Genomic DNA, 23,923 nt, shown 5'->3' on the forward strand with positions numbered 1-23,923 from the left:
CCGACCAACTTGAAAGGGGGTAACTGTCACTGATGGCAGATTTGCATATTCTAAGACTGAGGCATAAAATTAAGGAGTGGTCTTCAGACAAAAAGGAAGCTGAATTGTTCCTCTGCTTAAATGGTTTTTTAGAAATAAACAGTCCTGGTGGAAGTAAATTCCCTAGAAAGAGAATTAAATACCAGAGTAACTCCTGCTGAATTTAACAAGACTGACCTCCAAAGCACTCCTCCTTTCTCATCTTCTTCAGCATCCCAGCTTTGCTTCAGAAAGAGAGGTGAACTTGCCTTCCTGAAGACTTACGTGGGAGGTGGGGTGGGAGGAGAAACAGCCTTGGACTCTATCTACAAAGCATGCACCATGTAAATAAATCATGTGGGGATGTGGTATTTTAAAGTCATAAAGGGAATGCAGACCAAATTTAGCCACACAGCATTGAAATCCCAACTAGGTATAAATTACTGCACCATCTTTCATATCTATATCTATCTATCTATATCTATCTATATCTATCTATATATCTATATCTATATCTATATCTATATCTATATCTATATCTATATCTATATCTATATCTATATCTATCTATCTATCTATCTATCTATCTATCTATCTATCTATCTATCTATCTATCTATATTGCCTTCAGGATTCTGTCAGTAAAATAACCATGGTTGCTAGTAGTCTCATATGATTTAGAAGTGGTTTTAGTGCTTCAAATAGATTCCCTAACATCCACTCCCTCCCATTGCTTGGGTTCTAAAGATACAGGGGAATAAATCCAGAAAAGGAACAGGTAAATCATTTTTTTAAAAAACAACAATCCTTTTCAGGGGAAGAGATGGATGTGCTTAACTGAAATGAAGGAGATTTAAGGACTCTTTGGTAAAACCAGAAGGATTGCAGCATCTTAAATCTGGCACTAAGCAGAGCCCCTGTAAATACCTGGACACTTACTTCCAGGTGAACCTGAATGATAATGTATGGCTTCACAGTCGAGGCCGGGGCATTTGATGCTTAACACTCATTCAGAGAATTGGTCCACTTCCATAACCAATTTTAAACAGCTTGAAAGTGATTTAATGATCAATGTTTCCCAAGAACCTTAGATACTGTTGTGGAGTGGCTGCCATAAATTCTTTGTTGGAGATAATTAGCTGCTGCAAAGAGCATCAATTCCAAGGTCCCTTAAGTTTGAGGTATTGGGCTGGAAAGCAGTTTAAATCTGCAATGTAAATATACTTGACCCCATTCAAATTAATCCTCCCTCCCATTGATCCTAAGAGCTCGCCCAATGATATGTTCAGCTTCAGACAACTAATATATCCCCCACCCCACACATGCCAGCTGTTTTTTTATCTCCCTCCTAAATGTTGTCCAAGTGCCACACATGGGGCACAGTCCTTTGTGTACCTACTTGAAAGTAAAGCTCAGTAGGCTTACTTCTGAGGAGTGAGACTGTTAAAATGAAATCTGGTTTTAATCTTGGCCATCGATTGATCTTTACCCAGAAATAGCCATTTTGTTTACAATTTGCAAATGAGTAAGGATGGTTAAATCAAGGCTACCCATGCTGAATAACACAGCATCTCATTGAATCTGGACCAAAGAAAACTGGCTTAATTCCAGGCATCTTAAATTTTCTTTGCTCTCCCCTCTACAAGTTTGAAACCATCAGTTTTAAATAAACACTTTACATGTAACTTCTCACTCACTCCCGTGAGCTTTTGCATCAGTTAGAGGCCAGTAAATGCAGCCAGAATGAAACAGACAAACAAACAAACATATAGAACCAACTGCTTCATAGGCTGCACTGATCTATTGGACTAAGACTGTCAATCGATTTCTATGAAGGGGTCACACGAAGGGCAAATTACCTCTAACAGGGAGTTGGAGATTCATCTCAGGACAAGGAAAGTCACATGGGATAGTCCAAAGACAATTGCTTCCCTAGTTTTGCACAAGAGCCGTTCTAGATTACAATATCATTTGCATAGTTCCTACCAAAAAGTCCAAAGCAATGCCAGATGTAAATTCAATTTGTGGAGTTTAATCTGGAGCATTTTATCATCTCCCATAACATATTCTTCTTAATTTATTAACCAGAAAGCCAATTCAGAGTCTTTTGCTTATATCAAACTGACTTTCATTGTCTAGAAGGGACTTCACACAGATCTTCCTCTTTAATCTATCTTTTCATAAATAGATTAATGAAATGAAGGGGTCCAGCTGCTTGCTTGGTCTTTACCCTTATTTAAAAAAATAGGAATCTCATAAAAGTTGTGGCTGAGTGAGGAACTGATCCCAGATCTTTATCCCTTTTCCTAAAGAATTTCCCAGTGATTGTAGTCAGAAGATGCTATTTGTAATTCCATTGTTTTAAAAACCAAATATTTTGGAAAATGCAGTGGTGCAGACCAAATTTTGCAGGAATAATAATAGCAAACTTTTGTTCAGAAAAAAAACCAAAGTGAAAAAAAATGTATATATTGGAATCCATGGATCTCCGTTATGATGATGAATGGAAAGATTTGTTTTGGGAAGCAAGGGTAGGATATACTTTTATTGTCCTGTTGTTTCTTGTTGAATAATAGAAAAAAAAGGAAAGAAAAAGAAAAAAAGGGGGGGAGTTTAAATTCCTGAAATCACTTTTCTCCTTCCTTTTTTGAATTGAATTCACAATTAAACATGATTTTAGTTGAATTCATAATTAACCATAAACTGAACAAAACTGTTTTCTATGGTCAATTTTATTTTCTTACTCCCAGATCACAACCAGATGATAGCATTCCATACTTACTATGGGTTTGTCACATATTATTACTGTCAGATCTGTAGTCTAAGTTATTAATTTTAAGTTACCCCATCCCAGCAATGATCATATTTATAAAACTGTTAAATGTTTACTATTTCAGCTGTCAACAAGTATGATTTAACAAAGAGGCTTTTTATAAGCTGAAACAACTAAATACAAGCTAAAACAATAAGCTAAAAACTAAAAGCGGCAATGGCTAATGTGAAAGAAACCAAAGCTGAAATCCAGCTCAGTAATGTTATTTAATTACCAGGTTTTCAAAGTGATGTGCACATTTTAGAATTCTTCATTAGTCATACTCCACTCCCCCCTCAAAAAAAAAATCAGCTTAAAAGTGTTGAATGAAAATAAAGGGGACAATAATTCATGAGCAAATTTCTGATGTGGTTTTTCCTAATGCACTAACACCAGAAACGGTGGAGGGGGCTGCAGCATTATTTTTTTTTAAAAAGGGACACAGAAATTACATTTTAAAAATATGTGACTTGAGATACACTGGATGTATATGTTAAGAGTACTCAAATTATTTACAGATTGCCTAGTGATGATTATGTACCGTCAAGTCATTATTGACTTAGCCATCACATAGATACGTTTTTGCCATGACAATCTGTCCTTAAACTAGTCCTTCAGCTCTTCCAATGGTGCATTCATGTTACTATAACTTAATCTACCCATTTTGCTACTGGTGCTCTTCTTTTTTTTCTGCCACATTTCCCAACATTAGAGCTTTCTCCAGAAAGACAAGTCTTATCATAATGTATCCAAGTAGCATAATTTGAGCCTGATCACTTAGTGAGAACTCTAGGCTGATTTGCTCAAGGAGCCATTGGTCTATTTCTTGGCTGTCCTTGGTACATTCTTAGGAGTCTATGCTTAGTGATGGCACTGTCCTATTTAAATACAATAAAATAAATCATTAAATGAGTTGTTGGTAACTATAGGATTAGGCTTGTGGGCAGAACAAGATGGAGGGTTCTCAAACACAGCTGGATCGCTTACTACACTTCATGGTAAGTTGGGAGAATGGGTAGTTGGGAGACATCCAAAGTCCAAACTTGATAAAATTGATTATAATGAGCCATTTCCCATAGTAGGGCTAAGTCCTGAAAAGATGAGAGCTCAAAATCAAAAAAGGATAATTGTCAAAGAATATCCAAAGGAGCATGTTTTCTGCTGCTGGGTTTCAGATAAATGTGTGATGAGAAAAGGCAGCCTCCAGACAAGATCCTGAGCCTGACCTTTTCTATTTACATCCTCTTGGGCCCAACCCCCCTTGGATAGTTCCAGTCGTTTGAGATTATGGCTCTAACTACTCACCCATGGAAGCAGCTCCTTCTCCAAAGGCTTTTTAAGACCAGGAGAGAAAGAGGAGCTGACAGACTGGTTTCACCTGAGGGCAAGTTCCAGACTGATGAATTCTCTCATCTGGATGGGCTGGGTTTTTTGTTTTTGTTTCTCCAGCACCTTTTGGCCTGCTTGTGCAAAAGGGAGAGGATGTGGAGGATTTCCCCTCCATGCTGCCTACGGCACCTCAGTGGACTTTTATTATTTTATTGCATTGAAATTGGTGGTATAAAAAAAAACCAGAAAAAAAAAACTACTCTCCCTTTGGAAACCCCTCTCCTTTTCATAAACACAAATGTTGGGATGCTGGCAAGGAGGACATTCCTAACTGGGAATCTCCTCTTGAAGTATCCAGTTCTATCTCATTTCCCCAAATGCAAAATTACAAGATTCTTTGTTATTTCTGCTACAACAGTGACACAGCTTCCCCACCCGACCCCCATTTGTTTCAGAGCCTCATTTCAAACCCTGCAAAATGTCATATTCTTCAAACACAAAGAAGGGGGAGGGGAAGAAAAAAGCATTGAGTTTGCATGTGTCTATATTTGACAATCTTGGATGACTTGAAATGAATCTCTCTGTGTGTGTGTGTGTGTGTGTGTGTGCGCGCGTGAGAGAGAGAGAGAGAGAGAGAGACTTCCTTAAATGGCGCCTTTGCTTGCCATTCATTTGCGTTGAACGTTTTGTCAATCGGCATTTGATTACTAAGGTCTGCAGCATTGTGGTAGGACAAAGGTTGGGATTGAAAGCTGCCTCCCAGCAAGGCCAGCCAGAGAACAAAGTTCCGGTCTTGCTCCTTCGCGGGGAGGGCATGTTTGAAAAAAATAAAAAATAATCTTTACTTTAACCTTCAGCAAGACGCCGCGCTCTCCTCCCTCTGTCCCGCCCTACCCAAGCCACCCCATCTGCCTTGGCCTTTCTACAGCGAAGGTTCTAGCCAGCTTCTCTGGGAGTTTATTCTGCAGGTCGCAATCATAGTTCTCTCCCCCTCCCATTCCCAAGTCTGTGGCTTTGTCTTTCTGAATTCGTTAAGTGAGGGCACTCAGAGGTCACTGGCTAGTGGAGCAGCTCCTCTGTCCTCCCAGTTTTGCCTATTCTTTGCTTTAGCTGCCCCCTCTCCCCACAATTCAGTTTTCAGCAGTGGGAATGCCCAGAGTCCAGACCCTTCATTATGGCTTAAGCCTGCAGCCAGGTTGTACACATTTCCATAGCAGCCTGGAAGGTTCTCTTGGCAGGATTCCTCTGAATAACCCCAGTCCTGTAACAGGTTGCACAATGAGCAACTGGGTTCTTGGAGGGACTGCAGAAGGCATGATTTTCATGCCATTCTCTGTGGCTGAGTTTATGCAAGTGAAACGAAGAACTCATTATTTAATGTTCAATATGACTTCCCCACCTAGCCTCAAGGAGTCCTACCTTAGTTTTGGGACATTGCTAAAAGTATTGGCTCTGAGAGCCTAAGCCATTCTGTCAGAGCCGGAGGGAATGGCTACCACTAAATCTACTTCATGCACATTTCTCCCTTGCTCTTCCATGTTGTAGAAGGATCCCAAGCCCAGATTCCTGAAATGGAACCTTTGTAATTTGAAAAGCGTCTGTCTGTCTATTTTATCAAATTTATATGGCTGCCTATCTTTCATAAAGCAACTCTGTATGGCGTACAACAGTCCAATAAACCAGTAGAAATATGAAACAATCATTATCTAAAATACATAATAATTAAAAAGCTTTAAAAATGAAACTGACAGAAACTAGTAGGCAAAGGAATATTAACAATAAGGGAGCCACCTCACTAGTAGAGAGTGTTAGAGAAAGCAGGTGGCCAGTTGTGATTTATTTCCTCTTGCTGCAATCTTTTTTTATATATAAGTTTATCTTTTTTAACAGTGTAAAACAAAAAAAAATCAATATCTATATAAACAGTGTGCTGTCTGAGTGCAATTGACTTTGAGATATAGTAATGATAATAGTAATATTCTTAATATCAATAATAATCTAATAATAATATTAATTATCCATTTTAGTAAATCTTCATTGTAATTAATCCTTCTCTTATACTTTTAGGTTTCTAACTTCTGTTTCTGCTATTTAGCCATTGATAAAACAAATCCCATGTTAAAAAATCTTCAGTTTCTTCCTTCTTAATTTTAAGTGTTAATCTATCCATTTCTGCATATTCTAATATTTTTTATTCCAGCTTCATCTGTAGGGATCTCTTCATTTTTCCATTGTTGTGCAAACACAATTCTGGCTGCTGTTAACCCATTTAAAATTAAATATGTATTCCCTTTATTATATTTTCTGGTAAATTACCCCCCGAAATATTTCTGGCTTTAGATCTATATGTTGCTTTACTATTTTTTCTAGCCATGTATGTATTTTTGCCCAGTATTTTTTTTTCCTTTGGACATGTCCATCACATAGGAATCTGGTATCTGATCACACTTCCAACACTTAGCAGACATCTTCTCTAATCTTGCTGATGGAAAATGCCATTTATAAAACATTTAATATAAATTTTCTTTCTGTACAGTTGACATTGTTACTTTATAATTCCTATCACATAGTTTGCTCCAATCTTGAACATTTTAGATGTGTCATTGGACTTTTCCCTGACTCCATGGGTAACCTAGGTGGAACTGTAGGGAGCTGAAATTCAATATATCCGGAGGACACCAGAATAGAGAAACATACCGTAGGATACTATTGCCTATCAAAAAAGAGATTCACTAAACTGTGTCCTTTGCCTGGACATCGTGTAGGCACTAGAACTATTTCTAGATCAATATGTGGCAGTGGGACTGCCTTTGAAAATGGAACTAATATAAAATTTCTATACTTACCATACTTGATCTGCAAAAAAAACACACACTTTTTTTTTCTTCTCTTCAATTATGTCTCATATTTGGTGACTACCTGGACAAATTCCTGCAGTTTTGTTAGCAAGGTTTTTCAGAAGTGATTTGCCTTTGACTCCATCTCTAGGGCTGCGAAAAGTGACTGGTCCATGTCACCCAGCTGACGTTATACTTAAGGCAAGACTAGAATTCAAAGTTTCCCAGTTTCTAACCTGATGCCTTAACCACTACACCAAACTGGCTCTCTGAATGACCACTAGATGGCAGAAAATAATCTGTGTGTTGGTATGTTTTTACTGCCCTCCAGAGGTTGTCTGGATTTTTGTAACTCAGATATAGTACCCTTACTACTGGACTGCTGCTTTATTTTTTCTCTTTACATATTTTTTATATTGAATATTAAATAAACCATTAATTAATATTAGTTCACACAAGCAGGTTACATTTTAATTAATTCATCAGCTGGCTTTTTCAGGTGTCCACAACTTGAGTGTGTAAAATGTGTGACATTTTGAAAGTGGTAGTGCTATTCAAACATTCACAAGATCCCTTTGGATGGTAATTTCCAACTAAGACATGAAAACCTTTCTCTTTAGCAACTTACTTCTTCTTGATGCATTTCTGATAGTTTGCTTCTGGGCTTGTAGATTCCCATCTGCTGCCACACTTTCCACCTCTCTGCTCTTTTGTTGTCACATCAAAAATTGTACACAGAAATTTGCCCAACTTGCAATTGCACTGAGGATAACGTACACTCTTTTTTTTTAAAAAAAGTTGACTTTGGAAGAGAGCTGTCTACAGAAAATGTGCATGTTTGTTTTGTCTCTCATTTAGCAAAGAGTAAAATCTTGTGCTTTCCATGCAATAAATGGACTTGTATATCACAGACATGACAGATGGGGAACACTGTGAGGCAGGGTCAACTTGGGGAGAGTCCAAAAAGTCAAGACAATAAACATAAACATGCGAAGTCCTGTCTATTTTATATGTGGTTTCAGTCATGTGGTGGCATTTTTGGACCCCGCCTTTGGATGCTGACAGAGGCTGTCAGATATTTATTTTGGTGACTTCAGGTCAGCTTGACTCCTGGCACTGCCCAGACTAGTCCTTGCAGTTCTCTTGGCAAGGTTTTCTGAAGTGGTTTGCCCTTACCTGCTACCTAGGGTTGAGAATTAGTGACTGGCACAAGGTCATCCAGTTGGCTTTCTGCCCAAGCAGTATTAGAATTTTGCTGGTTTCTAGCTTGGTGCCATAATTACTACATCAAATTGGCTCCTGCTGTGGGCCATACTCTGAGGTAAATAAATCTATGTTATAAGTGTGAATGTAACAAACATACTTTTAACTTCTTGGCTTCTTAAGAATACCATTTTTAATGTGGCATAAATATAGAGGGGATCCTGACATTATTAAAACATAGTCTTCATTACTACTTTCCTCTCCTTTGTAGATACTACTAGGTGGGAGAGAGTGACTGGCCCAAAATTATGCAGTGAGTTTTAGTAGCTGAGTGTGAATCTTTCTTTTCCTAGCTGTGATCAAAAATTTCAGCACTGTACCATATTGGCACTCCCACATGACTGAATTTGTGATAAAAATGAATATAGTATTCAAGGTTGTCACAAATAATATAATTAATATAACAATATAATATAATAATAAATAATAACACAGTTGCCCAAATGACTCATTGGAACATCTGTAAACACTATCATGTTCCTGTAATGAAAAATAGAGTTGAACATAGGGAACATAGAGTTGAAAAAGTAGTAAAAAATGAGCAGGTTAAATATAGTGAGATTTCCAAATACAAACTGACAGAAGTCATCACTCATAACACACCAAGTTTAAGTGTGTTTCAGAAGAAAAAAATGTGGACAATTGATGTGACAATAGCAGGAGATATTAGAATAGAAGACCAAGAATTAGAGAAGATCACAAACTATCAAGTTCTGAAAATCAAAATTGAAAGTTCATGGCATGAGGTGGCTATGGTAGTCCCAGTGGTTATTGGCATACGGTGCCATTCAAAAAAAAATCTGCACATCAACAAATTTTCCACCTGTCAATTATAAAAGACCACACTGCTTGGATCCACACATACATTGCTCTGATACATTATGTCATCTTAGGATCTTGGGAAGAACTTGATGCATATGAAGGCCAATACCAGCTAAAAAAATTGGCAGGTATGAATTCACATTGTGGTAAATAAATCATAATGCATCACCACAAAAAAGTCTACATAGTGTATGTTGTAATACCTGGCAACAGCAGAATAGAAGAGAAAACACTGGAGAAAATCACAAAATATAAACACCTGCAAATAGAATGACTGGAACATCTTTAAAAAAAAGCAATAGTATCAATTTCAATAGGTCCTTGGTTGTGGTTTCAAAACATCTGGAATACCACTTGAAGACCATTAACACCAACAAAACCACCCTTGTCAATTGCAAAAGGCAGCTTTACTTAGAATAGCTTACATCCTGTGATAATAACTTGAATGTCATTAAATAACATCAGCCTATCTCAAATCCTCCGGAAGGATTCGATAGGTAGGCAAACTGTGTGAGCAACCATTATGTAGCAATTGAACACCATCAACGTTGACAAAATCACCAGTAGCCAATTGCAAAAGGCAGCTTTGCTTGGAACAGCCTAGTGTGCTGCTATGACAGGGGTTTTCAAACTTGACAGCTTTAAGGCTTGTGGACTTCAACCCCCAGAATTCCTCCTCCAGTTATGTTAGCTTGGGAATTCTGGGAGTTGAAGTCCACAAGTCTTAAATTTGCCAAGTTGGAAGACCCTTGTGCTACAGTATGTCTCAAATTCCTTCCAAACTCCCAGCACATTCTCTATGGGATCACTCAGAAATAGCTACAGAAGCTGCAGTTTGTACACAGTTCAGCCACTCCTCAATTATTGGGATGATGCGTGGGAATGAATTTTAGCTCACATACACAGGCTGCCTAATGGCATTGGGATCAAATACATGTAGTCCTCGAGTTACCACCACAATTGAGCCCAACATTTATGCTGCTAAGTGAAACATTTGTTAAATGAGATTTGCCCCATTTTACGACTTTTCTTGCCACAGTTGTTAAGTGAGTCATTGCATTTGTTAAGTTAGTCACACGGTTGTTAAATGAATCTGGCTTCCCCATTGACTTTGCTTGTCAGAAGGTCGCAAAAAGTGATCACATAACTCCGGGGCACAGCAACCGTCACAAATACGAACCAGTTGTCCAGGCATCTGAATTTTGATCACATGACCATGGGGATGCTGCAAAAGTCATCACTGTGAAAAACGTTCATAAGTCACTTTTTGGGTGTAATTTTCAATGGTCACTAAATGAATTTTTATAAGTCGAAGACTACCTTTTTTACTTTAACAGTTTGTATGCAAGGGTGGGGGAATTTCTTGGGGGGGGTTCAGATCCAAACATAAAGCAGCGTATAGCTGCCTGGCAAATAAGATGGCTTATTCTTCAGGGGCTGCTCTGTAATTGCACCTGTATTCTTCAGAGGTGAGGATCCCAAGGAGTGGCTGTAGCATGCAGATGAGATAGTTCACGTATCACATGTATTTATCAGAGCTGTGGTGGCACAATGGTTAGAATACAGTACCCAGGTTACTTCTGCCGACTGTTGGCTGCCTGCCGTTTGGCGGATTGAATCTCACCAGGCTCGAGGTTGACTCAGCCTTCCCTCCTTCTGAGGTCAGTAAAATGAGGACTCAGATTATTGGGGGCAATATGATGATTCTGTAAACTGCTTAGAGGGCTGTAAAGCACTGTGAAGTGGTATATAAATCTAAGTGCTATTGCTTTTGCTATCATGCCAGAAGTTTGTTTGTTTGCTCACCACTTGTTGAAGATTGGCTGATGTGCTGGTGGTTGCTTTTGGAAATTGTTATCTATGTGCTTCTAAAATTCATTGTGTTTATTTTCACTGCCTATCCATTTCTAGCGATTTCGAATGGCTTTGGTGGCAGCAAATGCAATAGTGACGCGTTATATTAACAAGGAGAAGTTTGACAACGATGAAATAAAAAACACTTTATTTAATTTTTGCCTGGAGTAAATTTGTTTGACCCCTAAGAGGGAAATGCTTTCATTACCTATTAATAAAGAGTATACATCAGTAAAATGCCATTCAAACATTGATTGATTTAGAAAATTGATGCCATTCAGTTCAGATGTCCAGAGCAAATAGTCAGATTGGTTTATCTGAGTCAGGTTTCTAAATTGATTTACGAGGGAAGAAAACCCAGCTTCTGTATGTGTAGGAAAGCGTGAATCCTTAAAATCAGTTGGGAAATTTCTGATACCGTTTTCAAGCAGACATTGTGATCTAGTTCAGAATGATTTGGAGATTTGGGTGGAATTCCCTCAAATCTAAACTCTGAAGTGAACACCTGCATAGTCTGTCCCACCATTGCAATTTTTAAGGAGTTATAGGTTTCCATAAATTGTAGGCATATTCACTTAAAAGTATATTCACAAACTTGAAAAAATGGTGAGTAAGGGACTTTCATGATTGCTCATTCTGTTGTCCTTGATGGCTCCTCCCTCCCTTTCCTTATGTATAAAGTAGACGTGGAAAACCAGCCTGCCAAACCGAAAATGCCTTCAAATGGAGGACTGACAGTCTGTCAAACAGAGAACTGTTTGCATCCTTTTGTTTACATAAGTATGAAGCCCATGTATTAACTTGTACAAGGAGCCGGTGTCAGTGGAGCAGGATACTTCAAAAGAGCATGACCTTTGCGAAGACAGCAGCAAGAGAGTTAGCATTAAATTAAAGATCCTAAGATAGAGAGAGGTACCAGGACAGGAACCCTGTTGCAATTGGAATGATCTCTGTTGTCTAGATTCTTTTAAAAGAACGATTAGCCTGTCCCATATGGCAGGCAAACAATGGCTGGAGATGCCAGAAATAACTTATAGCTCAGAATTTGATGCATTCCTTTAAAAAAAAAAAAATTCTGTGACAGACTGGAGAAAAGTTCTAATTTTGGCATAACATTTGCATAGCTGGCTTCTTTGTGTTTCTGTGAGTCTAGGGCAGAGTCAAGGGTGTGGCATGTGGAATACAGTCATGAGTTGCGCTACAGTGCGGTTCAGGTGAGGGCCAACCAAGCTGTTCCAATTCAGATGAATAGTAATTCCCAACAAGGAAGCTTGTGCAGAACTGACAAGGTGTTCTGTTTTCTACTCTTTGTTTCAGAGAGTATAACAGTAACACTGATTTGTACTGTTTGCAGGCTTGTTATATAGGAAAGCATTCACTATCCAAGATATGTGAATGCTCATCAAATAGTCAGCACAACGATCTGTTTTCAGTTTTTAACCTTCTTGCTCTCATTTTTAGTTTTCCTGGGTTAACCACCATCTAGCACAGGGCTGTGAGTACACACGCCCAGTTTGCACAAACAAAAGCATTGCCACGTATGATCTAATAGTGCACCCATATTCACTTTTCCCTCAAACTGGATGGTGTGCAAGAGAAAACACTAGTCCTGGTGCCTCTTTCTTCTCCTTGCTAAATTGTTCAGAGAGGAATTCTGAATGAAAATGCGAGGAACCTGGTTGGACAGTATCTGATCTTGGAAACGAGAGCATGCAATTGTTTGAACTTTTCTGTCAAAAACAGGAAAAACAGGCGAAAGAGCAGACATTGAGCCTGATTTTCTCAACGTTCACTGAAACGGTAGTTTTTGATCAAACCTGGAATTTGGAGAACTTTAGGCAGCTCTTCTTCCTGTGAGTTTAAGGCCATCTTTCTCTAATTTAGTATCCTCTAGTCTTGAATCTCGATACTTTAGGAATACAACTTCCAAACCCCCATCGCCATTTTTCTTGCAGGGTAAAAATTAAAGGAATGTTGGTTCTTCTTGTGATCTGGACTGTACTAGGTCACAAAAGCCTGTTTTAGGTATACGATCGATGAAAACAAACTCATTGTCACTCACTGGACAAGCTGACTTGTCCAAGTTAGAACAGCTTTAACCAGCTTTCTTCCCCACCCCCACCCCACTGCATAGTATTTGTTGGATACAACTCTGATCATCCATTCTTACCAAACCGGTGGGGGAAATTTGTTTGGATATGTCTGTATTTGTATATAGTACAGAGACAAGCTATTTAGTATCATCCGAATGTTTGGACTAGAAATCTATTTTGCATCTTCTAGTCAGCATGGATGATGGCCAGGCGCTCTGGGATTTTCATAATCCAAAATATTTGAAGCACTTAAGACACCCTACTCCGAAAGTACTGAAGTGGTGTTAAATGTAGTTTTGAGAGTATGTATACTGTATTTCTGTGGCAGGGGGCTAGAAACAACAACAAAAAGGATATATGGAAAAAAGTTGAGTAGTTTCATAAAGTACCCAAACTTTATTATTAAAAAAACCATTAAACTATCTAATTACAGAGCTGAACATGCCATTCAGATGTACTCAGGTGCATCTGAATGGTGCTTATACATCATTCAGGTGCTTATATATTTGAGTGCATAAGTGCAACACTTAGGACTGTAATAGGACCAGAATTTCTGTTGCTAAGCAAAGCAGCTGTTAAGTGAGTCATGCCCAAAGTCACAACCTTTTCTCTCCTGTGGTTAAGTGATTCATTGCAGTCACTATGTGAATCCAGGTTCCACCATTGATTTCGCTTGTTGGAAGCCAGCTGGAAGATTGCAAATGGCAATCACATAACCCTGCACCTGTCATCAATATATGCCCATTGCCAAGCTCTCAAACTTTGATCATGTATCTGTGGGGAAGATGGGATGAACCACTGGTCTTTGCACTTATGGGATGGGATGAAGCACTGGTCTTTGCACTTATGGAATGGGATGAAGCACTGGTCTTTGCACTTATGGGATGGGATGAAGTACTGGTCTTCGCGCTTATGACCATAAGTGCAAACTGGTCTTCGCACTTATGACCATAAGTGCAAAGACCGGTGCTTCATCACTTTTTTTCAATGCTGTTGTAACTTCAATTGGTCACTAAATGAATGGCTGAGGACGACCTGTGTCTTTCTTTTCCTAACACAATATTGTATAGATTGCAATCAAACACAACCTTTCCCAATAATATTGAATGCGACGAAACTTCACTTTTCTGAAAGTATGTAGGATTGTGCTGTGAGTTGTGAACTAGGAAGCCTCATGGAATACTCTACCTCCGTTGGGGGCTTTCTAGAAAACCCTTTATTACTCTGATTCAAACACCCTCATTCAGGGGTCTCCAACCTTGGCAACTTTAAGACTTGTGGACTTCAACTCCCAGAATTCTGGGAGTTGAAGTCCACAAATCTTAAAGTTGCCAAGGTTGGAGACCCTTGCCCTAATTTGTATCCAGTGGTACCTCAAGGCAGGACACTGAGGCAGAAGTTCAGACTCTGCTCATTAGAAAAAGAAAGCTTTTCATATATATTAGAACTGGTTTACTACATGTTGAAACAACAACAATAGTAACTGTATTGCACTCTCCAACATTGCACTTGTAAAAAATAAGCACAGGACAGTAGTAACAGAATATCAATTTAATATGAAAATAAATATGATATATCACAAAACTAGGCAGCCAGGTTCTAAAGAAATAGAGCAGAATACCAAGCAGGTATTTACAATTTAATAAGTGCTTCCAGTTTTTGTCACCACACTATAAAAAAGCTGTTGAGACTCTAGAAAAAGTGCAGAGAAGAGCAACCAGGATGATTAGGGGACTGGAGGCTGAAACATACAATGAACGGTTTTAGGACCTGGGCATGGCTAGTCCAGTGAAGAGAAGGACCAGGGGAGACATGATAGTGGTCTTCCAATATTTGAGGGGCTGCCACAGAGACAAAAGGGTCAAGCTGTTTTCCAAAGCGCCTGTAGGCCAGACAAGGAATAATGCATGGAACCTGAACAAGGGGAGATTCAACCTGGAAATAAGGAGAAATTATCTGACAGTAAGAACGATCAACCCATGGAACAGCTTGTCTTTGGAAGTTATGGGAGCTTCATTACTTGAGACTTTCAAGAAGAGACTGGACTGCCATTTGTCAGAAATGGTGTAGGGTCTCCTGCTTGGGTGCGGGGGTTGGATTTCCCACTCTGTTAATCTGTTAAAAGCTTCTGTTAAATAAAAAAAGACTATATAAAACCAGTTAACTGTATACAGCATATAACTAATTAAGTAAAATGAACAATATCTAATGTAAGATTAAGGAAGTCTGTTAACTAAACCAGCCCAGAACCCGCCAGTCTCAATTTCTTCCCTATTTCTCAGAATCAAACAAAAATAGATTTATACACATATTTACAGACAAAACAAATCGTGCATCATCGAAAGAGTAAGGGCAGCTGACTCCAAAGCAATGGAACCAAGTCTCAAAACGTACTACGTTTGAATTTGCTGTTGAAGTAGCAACAAAATGCCAAGGAGGACATTTACAAACAATAATGAGGATGACTACGGAGCAGCTCCAGGCCACAGTGTATATACTGTCCAGAGTTAAGATTTTATAGTGCTATAAGATGGAAGCAATAATGAGATATAGAAATGTGGGTGAAAGAGGGAAGATTCAGAGGAACCTAGACTGCAGAATCTTAAACTCAGATCAGCAAAACAAGCAAGAACATAAGAGAGGAGACCTGCCAGTAGACTGTGGCAATAATCTGAGATGTGATATAAATGTCGCCTGAATAGGGACTTGGACTTATCGTGTGTCAAGAAGTGGCAAGTACACAACAGTTATGCAGATGAAAATGTGTGGCTTTTTCTGTAGTGGCAGTGAATGACTGCAAGGGCAATTTCTTAACCACCCACAGTCCTGAATTCCTGGCAACAGGGAAAAAGGGTTCTTTAAGTTCGGTTATTACATTTCCCAAACCACAGTACTGAATATACAGCTTGTGAATAAGATGAGCAAGCAGCTTTATACAACTTTGTTATTTGAATTACTGGGAATACATTTGTGAAGAGCTTTCACACAAGTCTGAGCCACTAGATAACTATGAAATATGCCTTATTATGTTTCACTGCTTATTTGGGATGAGAGACTTGGGATAATAATATCCATTTTCTCTTCTGCAAATGATTATCATAACCCAAACGATGATAACTTATATTAATGGAGTACTAAAACTAAGCCCCCTAATCATTTTAACAAGTCTTTGTAATTCTTTTGTCCTTTTTTTGGCTGAAGCACAGAATCTGCTTCTGGATATTATCTTCTGACAGAGCTACAAATGTTTGAGTCTGTTTTCCACAGCCGCAATTTGGGGTCTAGTACTCTGAAAATAGCATCAGAGTTTAATGTGCTATATGAATTGTTCAAATAAACAGAATGGACCACTGAATTCCCATAACAGAATGGACCACATCAATTCACCTGATTATTAAGCTAGGATAACTTTTTTCAGTAGCTTATAGTTATTATTCACCAGTCAAGAAATGGGATAGTACTATAGTGCAGTGGTCGAACATTTGGAAAGTTTAGCTTCAATTTTCAGAGTTAAGTAAAGCAAGGAAATTTAAAACATTGTAAGCATTCTCCCAGTCAGAACTGATTATATTAAAATAAAATATGATGATGACATCACTGGATAAGGGTATTCCTACATTGGATCAGCACTTGCATCAAAAATCACTTATCTTGCTTTTGTCTTGAACGATATGAAAGAGCCTAGGTCTGTGGCTCAAATGACTGGTTTTTTTTTATTGTGTTGTGCCGGTGGTATCTGTTATATTTTCATGTTTGAAAGATTAAACATCTTTGATCTTAGGGGATTCATACAATTTGGTATAAGTAACTGGGAATCTCATTTTGAACTCTTCAGGAAACACTTATGATGATGTGGTGATGATGTTATTTGGATACAATCCAATCTGGTGTCATATTTGGTTTGAGGATAAAAAAACAGGTTGGGTTATATTGGTGGATAAAATGTGGAACAAGGGAAATAGAACTCTTATCAGTTCTTTTAGATTTTCAGAGGATCTTTTGATGTCATCACCTTTTTTCTGAATCAACTGTCCAGCTTGGATGTTATTACAATTTCATTCCTTTCTAGAGAACTCATCTCACAAGTGGTGCTTAGGGGTTAGAACTCTACTTGGCCTAATAGATTAATGGATGTCACAAAGTTATCTCCTATGGTTTTTAATACCTACATGGAACCACTAGATTAATCATCCTGTAGATTTACTTTCACATACTGAAGATTTCCAGGCCTGACTTCTACCTCTGTGGGCTTATGAAGGGAGGCTGTAGGACTTTTGAACTGGTGATCTGAAGCAGGATGGGATTGGGCAATGGAAAGCATGCTGAAATATAATCTGTACAAAAAATAGGTACCCATGATCAGGGAAATCAACCACTTTGGATGAACCAGTTGCACTTTGCTTAAAATACCATGTATACTAGTCCTCGACATATGACCACAATTGAGCCCAACATTTCTGTTACTAATTGAGATGTTAGGTGAGTTTCCCCCCATTTTATGACCTGTCTTGCTGCAGTTGTTAAGTGAATCACTGCGGTTGTTAAGTTAATAACATGGTTGTAAAATGAATCTGGTTTCCCCATTGACTTTGCTCATCAGAAGGTCGCAAATGGTGATCACATGACCCCAGGACACGGCAACCATCATAAATATGAGCCAGTTGCCACGCACCTGAATTTTGATCACATGATCATGGGGAATGCTACAATAGTCGTTAAGTGTGAAAAACAGTCATAAGTTGCCTTTTTTTTCAGTGCCATTTCACTAAATGAAATGGTTGTCAGCCAAGGACTACTTGTTTGCAGTCAGAGAGTCCTCCTCAGCTTGGTCCAAAATGGGATGTTCAAGTCGCATTACTGACCAGGTGTGCTTCCTTAGTTGTGTGCGCTGTTACTCCCAACTGCAATCTTATCACATGTTAGTTCTTTTGTGGCTTAGCATCCGTGTGGAGCTAACCCATTTAGTTCATGTATGGTTCACTCTATTGCATGAACCTCAAATATTGGTCATTTCAATAATCAGATCAAACTGTTAACATCGAACCTCAACACTTTACTTTTCTGTAATAATATAAACTAGCCGTTTCTATGACGACAAATCAATCTAATCAGTAAAGCTCAAAATCAAAGTTCCATTCCCCCCCCCCCATCTCAAGCACATTATTCCACTGCATCTGAGGGAGTCTGAAGTGAACACTTTCCCCCCTTTTCTCCCCCCCCCCCATTTTCTTTCCTGTTTTCCTCCCCAATGTGTTTTCCTATTTGCTTTTCTATTTTTATAATTTATTCTATAATCTAATAAAATGTTTAGGAAAAAAAAAACACCAGATCAAACTATTGCATATATGAAGCCATAGAAGGTCTTGTGCTGTCCGATAGTTCAAACCAACTGTATTGGTTGCTAATACATTTCCAGATCAAAATGAAAGTGTGATTGGATTTTAAAAGCTTTAAATATTTGGAATCTAGGTCACAGGAAGGATTTCCTTCATTCATTCTAACTTTCCAACACCCTGAAGTCAGTATCTCTATGTACGTATGTTTGTACTGTATCTGCCTAGCTGTAGGAGTAACTACATGAGCCAGAAGGAAAGATAGAGAGAAACCTATAGCAACTATTGCTTATAGACTCTGACCTGATTCCTATTAACTCCATTGCTAGACGGTTTGAAGAGGAACCCAGAGACATATTTATTTACCTTAGTTTATCTTGGAAGAAGGCAATGGCAAGTCACTTCTTCGCTGTTGTTAATAAATGTATCACCCCAAATATCTTTACAATAGAGTTGGCAGTAACTATCTGCTTTTGGCTAATCTTGATTAAGCTAAGCTAGGTTGGATCTGGATAATATTTCTGTAGGATACCACCAGGAAAGGCTAGAGTTATAAATTAGGCTGGGAAGCTGAAAAAAAACACCCCAGAAAAAGGCATGGTAAATCATGTGAGAGTTTGCCTTCAAACATGCCATATAAATCTTTTCAATAAATAATTTAATAGAAAAACATGAGCTATTGGGCTGGAGCCAGATGGAGTATTGTATGAATGAAAAAGTACCTCCTGTTCACAGATGTCACCAAGAACCAGCAAGCTCATCTAACTAAAAAGGACCAGGGATCTTCACCGGTTGTCTTTGTAGCCCATTGTATCATTTCTGGAAAGAGCTTTGGTAGCTTTTTGGCAGAGTTTGAAACAACAAGGCAAGAAAAATATAAGAATCCTCACCCTACCCCTTCCAAGCCAAGCAGAAATCTCCCAATCTTGACCTAACTTATTAGTTACCAAGCTGGTGTAGGCACTATGAGATTAAAATATTGATTTCCTATATTTACATGGCTTCCAATCAACAAGGGGACTCTGAATGGCTTACAAAAGAAAAGGAAAAAAAAACCAATATCTAACAAAAATGCGAAACCACAATATATTACACCAGCTAACAATCATTATGAATGAAGAAATCCTCCGTTTATATGTTAACCTTGCTATGGTATGTTTAGGCCTAGATACACTACCTCAACTCCTTGTATCTAAAATATGGAGGTGGTTAATATGGGTCTAAGGGAACAACCCCTGAGATAGTAGATTTTGAAACTGATTTATATGGCAGTTCTGCACCTTGTAATTGCTACAATAAGTTGGGGCTGATAGAAACAAAGGTCATATTGAACCATTTATACAGTGATCCTAAACATGCTTACTCAGACTTCAGTGTACTTGGGTGTTCTGATGCTTAACTGAAAAAAACTAGTACAGTATTTCTTTGTATTACAATATTTCTAAATTTCTAATATTACAATATTTCTAAAAATGGTAATTCTATGTCCAGGAGTGATAATTTCTAGAAATATTGTACTAGTTTTTTTTAGCCCATTCCAGCTGTCCTGAAATTGGGACTACGTGAAATAACCAGTTGGTAGAAAATAGGAATTCAATTCAGTGATGTGGAGTAAGAACATTAGAAATTACAAACCAACTCTTTGTGATAGTGGAAACCACATACAGTTTTAAAGTGAATCATCTTTGTCACAAAGAAGTTCCACCTATGTTAGCAGATCTGTAAAAAAAAAAAAAAATTAGCAGGACAAAGCTATCTCTGTTATTTATTGATCTCTCCATGGGCTTGTTTGAATATTTATTGTTACCCGATCACTGCAACATTAACTGAAGATGTGCATATAACAGCTTATATATTTGCTATGAATAAGAGGACAGGAAGGCATGGAGGAATGTTGTCCATGGAGTCACAATAGGTCAGACATGACTTTGCAACTAACAACAACAAACAAAGGAATCTTCTTATTGGGAGGAGATGTGATACTTGAATAAATGAAATCATAGGTGAAATTTGATGACCTGGGAGAAAACCTGAGAGCCGATTTGTTGTAGAAGTTAAGCCACCAGGCTAAAAACTGGGCAGCTGTGACTTCTAGTTCCACCTTAGGCACAAAGCCAGCTGGGTAACTTTGGCCAGTCATCCTCTTGCAACCCTAGGAACCAGTAATGGCAAATCACTTTTTGAAAAACCTTGCTAAGAAAACTGCAGACAGTTTCCAGGAGTCAACACTGATTCAAAAAAACACACGCACACACACACACACAAAACTGGAACAACAGAGAAAGCAAACTTCCTCTGCCACTGATGTCCCCGCCTTTCAAATATTTGATGATGTGCACAATTTATCTTCTGTTGCTTCAGGATGGGATTCAAACAAGTAGTTAGAGATTACAAGCAAAAAAGATTTACCTACATCTTAAGGTAAACAGTGAAATGTGCCAGACCAATGCACACATAGTGTAGAGTTATGCAAAGCATAGAGTCTTATAATATTTATTTTAAAAGATTTGTATGGCTACCCATCTTAAGCAACTTTGGGCGGCTGGCAACAATGTAAAGTAGAAAATACAAATGGCTTGGATATTGTGCAGACATCCTTGCCATGGAGTCGGTAATGACTGCAGCTGTCTGCTAGGTGTGCGCTCAGTGGCAGGCCCACATATGCTGCCACATAATGTATTAAATGATCCACAGGGATGGTGGAATGCAATCTTGCATTAAGGTTACTTTTTCCTGGAAGTCAGTGTTCTCTGGTAGGCAGGCAGGATTTTTCCTAGAGCAAGTCAGAATCTGAAGTTTTAATCAGGCAACAAAAGATGGAAGGGAAGGAGAGACTCCAGAGAAGTGAAAGGAGGATGACTCACTTCTGAAATGAGTGCAAAGCAATTCTCTCACATCCACAATCAAGGAGCTTCAGCTCAGGAAAAGTACTTTTAACATCCATAGGTGGAAATAAGAAATGCTATCTAAAGTCATCAAAACATTAGGAGCACCTGCTTAAGTCCCACTGGCTCGCAGTGACATTTAATCACTTGATCAAAGTTAAGCACGTGATTAAGAACGCTTTTGGGGGGAGGGAAGTGAATTTAAGCAGGTGCTTAAAGACCACTCTCTTGGTGATGAACTAGAATGGAATATAATTGGGGAAGAGGAGGAGGGAACTGGGAGAGAAGAAAGTAATGGGGAAGCCACTTTCTGGCATGAGAGTTTTATATCTCTCCCAGAAGACTTAGATTTCTGTTTTTAATTCCAAAGGTGCTGTTCAAAAGGCAATTGGACTTTCAAGAAGAGGATGAGAAGCAAAATGTTTTCAAGGGGGGGAAAATAAAGCAAGAAAGTCCAGTTGCCTTTTGAACATCAGCTTTTGGACAACCATGACCTGGATGACTGAGAATCTCCATGGACACTTTCTGTTTTTAAAATACTGTGTACAATAGAAAGAAAGAAAAATTGGAATCCAGGTAATGGATGGAGTGTTCATCCCCATTAACCCATTCCTCCCAATGTGTAGTAAATAGAAAACCTGTCCCAACCCATATTAGTTTCCAGTTGTGTTTAGTCAATGGTACCTGATAATTGCTAGTGCTATCAGGTTCTGAATCTAGAAGGTTTTCCTAATCCTAGTTTGGATAGACAGATAATCTGATGACTAATACAGGCTGTCCTTGAGTTGTGACCACAGTGGAGTCCACATTTTCCATTGCTAAACAAGGCAGTTGCTAAGTGAGTAAAAATATGTAGCTTTATCTCCATATATTGACGGTGGCAGCTTCATGAAATGTTGAGACTTTTCTTAGAGATCATTAGTTCCCACTTTTTTTTTTGATAGATTCTAGATTCCAGGAAGAGAAAGGATAGAGTGATTGTGACATTAGCTGTAACATCTGCCTCCCATCAAGTGCTCCCCCAGCAATCTCAAGCTAGGGCCTTATGCCAAAGAATTCTGGGACCTTAGAACACTGAATATTCTTACTGAAGATAGTATAAACTTCCTTTTTTACCAATTCCAGTAAGAATATTAAGTGTTCTTCTATTTCCAGAAGAAAATAAGTGTGAAAATATGACTCCATAATATTGGTATTCTCAGAAACGGATTATTGGAAAGGTGAATACACAGGATAAAAAGTGAACACTTTTAAATGGTAGTTATAGATAAGAATTCTTCCAGCTGTGTATGTTTGGCATTTCTCATTATACCCTAGCTACCATAGCCAATGATAATGGCAATTTGTTTCAAAACATCTGAAAGGTACTGGATTGGAAGAACAATTGTGAATGGCAGACTATGGTTTCTTAGTATAAGAATATAAACTTCCACTGGGTTAACATAGTCATGTATCAATTTGGTGTCACAGTCAGAAAATTAGCATAAGATTAGAAAGTCCTAGATTAAAATCTTTGCTAATTTTGAAGTTGTTACTGTGTGACCTTGAATAATTTCCCCCTGGCTCCCACTTTAACCTACTTTTAGTTTAATTGGAGAGACTATATGCAGCTGTAGAACAAATATATGAAGAATATCCACAGATATTCATCAGAAAAATTGGCCTGTATCTCTGCAGAATGGATTAGTTGAAGAGTCCTGCCAAGTACTCTGCTTTCCTATATATTACTATTGGTTGATAACATTAAAACATAGCGTATCTGATTCTGCAAATTACAGCCATCTGTGTACAGTATGTATCTTCTAATGCTTACTTTACACAATGGATTTTCAAGTTCTAAAACCAGAACAGGTTGCTACTAAGAGCACATAGGATTGTGGGATTAAGGCTGGTTGATGCAGAATAGCCCTCTAACAAAGTTGATTTCATTGGGATCTGCAGAATATAATAAGATCAACATGGAATTGACAATGTTTCTGATGTCAACAGTACTTCAGAAACAAGTTTTAAGTTTCCCACAATGCTGTGTCAAAGCCTGCTTAATGATTTCCTCCACATCTAAAGCATTTTCGGCTTTTCCACTTTATCTGTAGGGTGCTTGAAAATTAATTTTGTATTTCTTAGGTAGCATTTTTTTAAATTTACTGTAAACATATTAGGAGAAATTCAGCTGATATGCTTTCTACTGCAGGCAGCCTTTGACTTATGACCACAATTGAGACCAGAATTTGCATTGCTAAGTGAGAAATTTGTTAAATGATTTTTGTCCTGTTTTATAACTTTTCTTGCAACATTTGTCGAGTGAATTGCTGCAGTTGTTAAATTAGTAACATGGTCATTAAGTGAATCTGGTTCCGCATTGACTTTGTTTGTCAGAAGGTTGTAAAAGGTGATCACATGACCCTGGGACACTGCCACTGTCATAAATGTGAGTTGTTAAGCATCCGAATGTAAATCACGTGACCTGGGGAATGCTGCAACGGTCATAGGGTGTGAAAAATAGTCATAAGTCTCTTTTTTCAGTGCCGTTGAAACTCTGAACCATCACTCAATGAACTAAGTCAAGGACTCTCCATTATTTGGAAACCTCCCTGACTACTCCTGCTTTCTGACTGAGAGAAACTGCCCAGGAAGGATCTTCCTTCTGTTGCAAGTGAATGGAAGGGCTGAAAACCAGG

The 23,923-nt window shown here is 38.4% G+C and overlaps 1 long non-coding RNA gene across 1 annotated transcript in view; it reads left to right on the plus strand.

Annotated features, from left to right (window-relative positions):
* The window catches only part of LOC148127093 (uncharacterized), a 37,356-nt gene that overhangs the window by 10,777 nt on the left and 2,656 nt on the right, over window positions 1-23,923 (plus strand). The window lies entirely within an intron of this gene.

This window comes from Pseudonaja textilis, chromosome 2 (assembly GCF_049901715.1).
Source record: "Pseudonaja textilis isolate UNSWEBS1 chromosome 2, rPseTex1.2, whole genome shotgun sequence".
Lineage (NCBI taxonomy): Eukaryota > Metazoa > Chordata > Lepidosauria > Squamata > Elapidae > Pseudonaja > Pseudonaja textilis.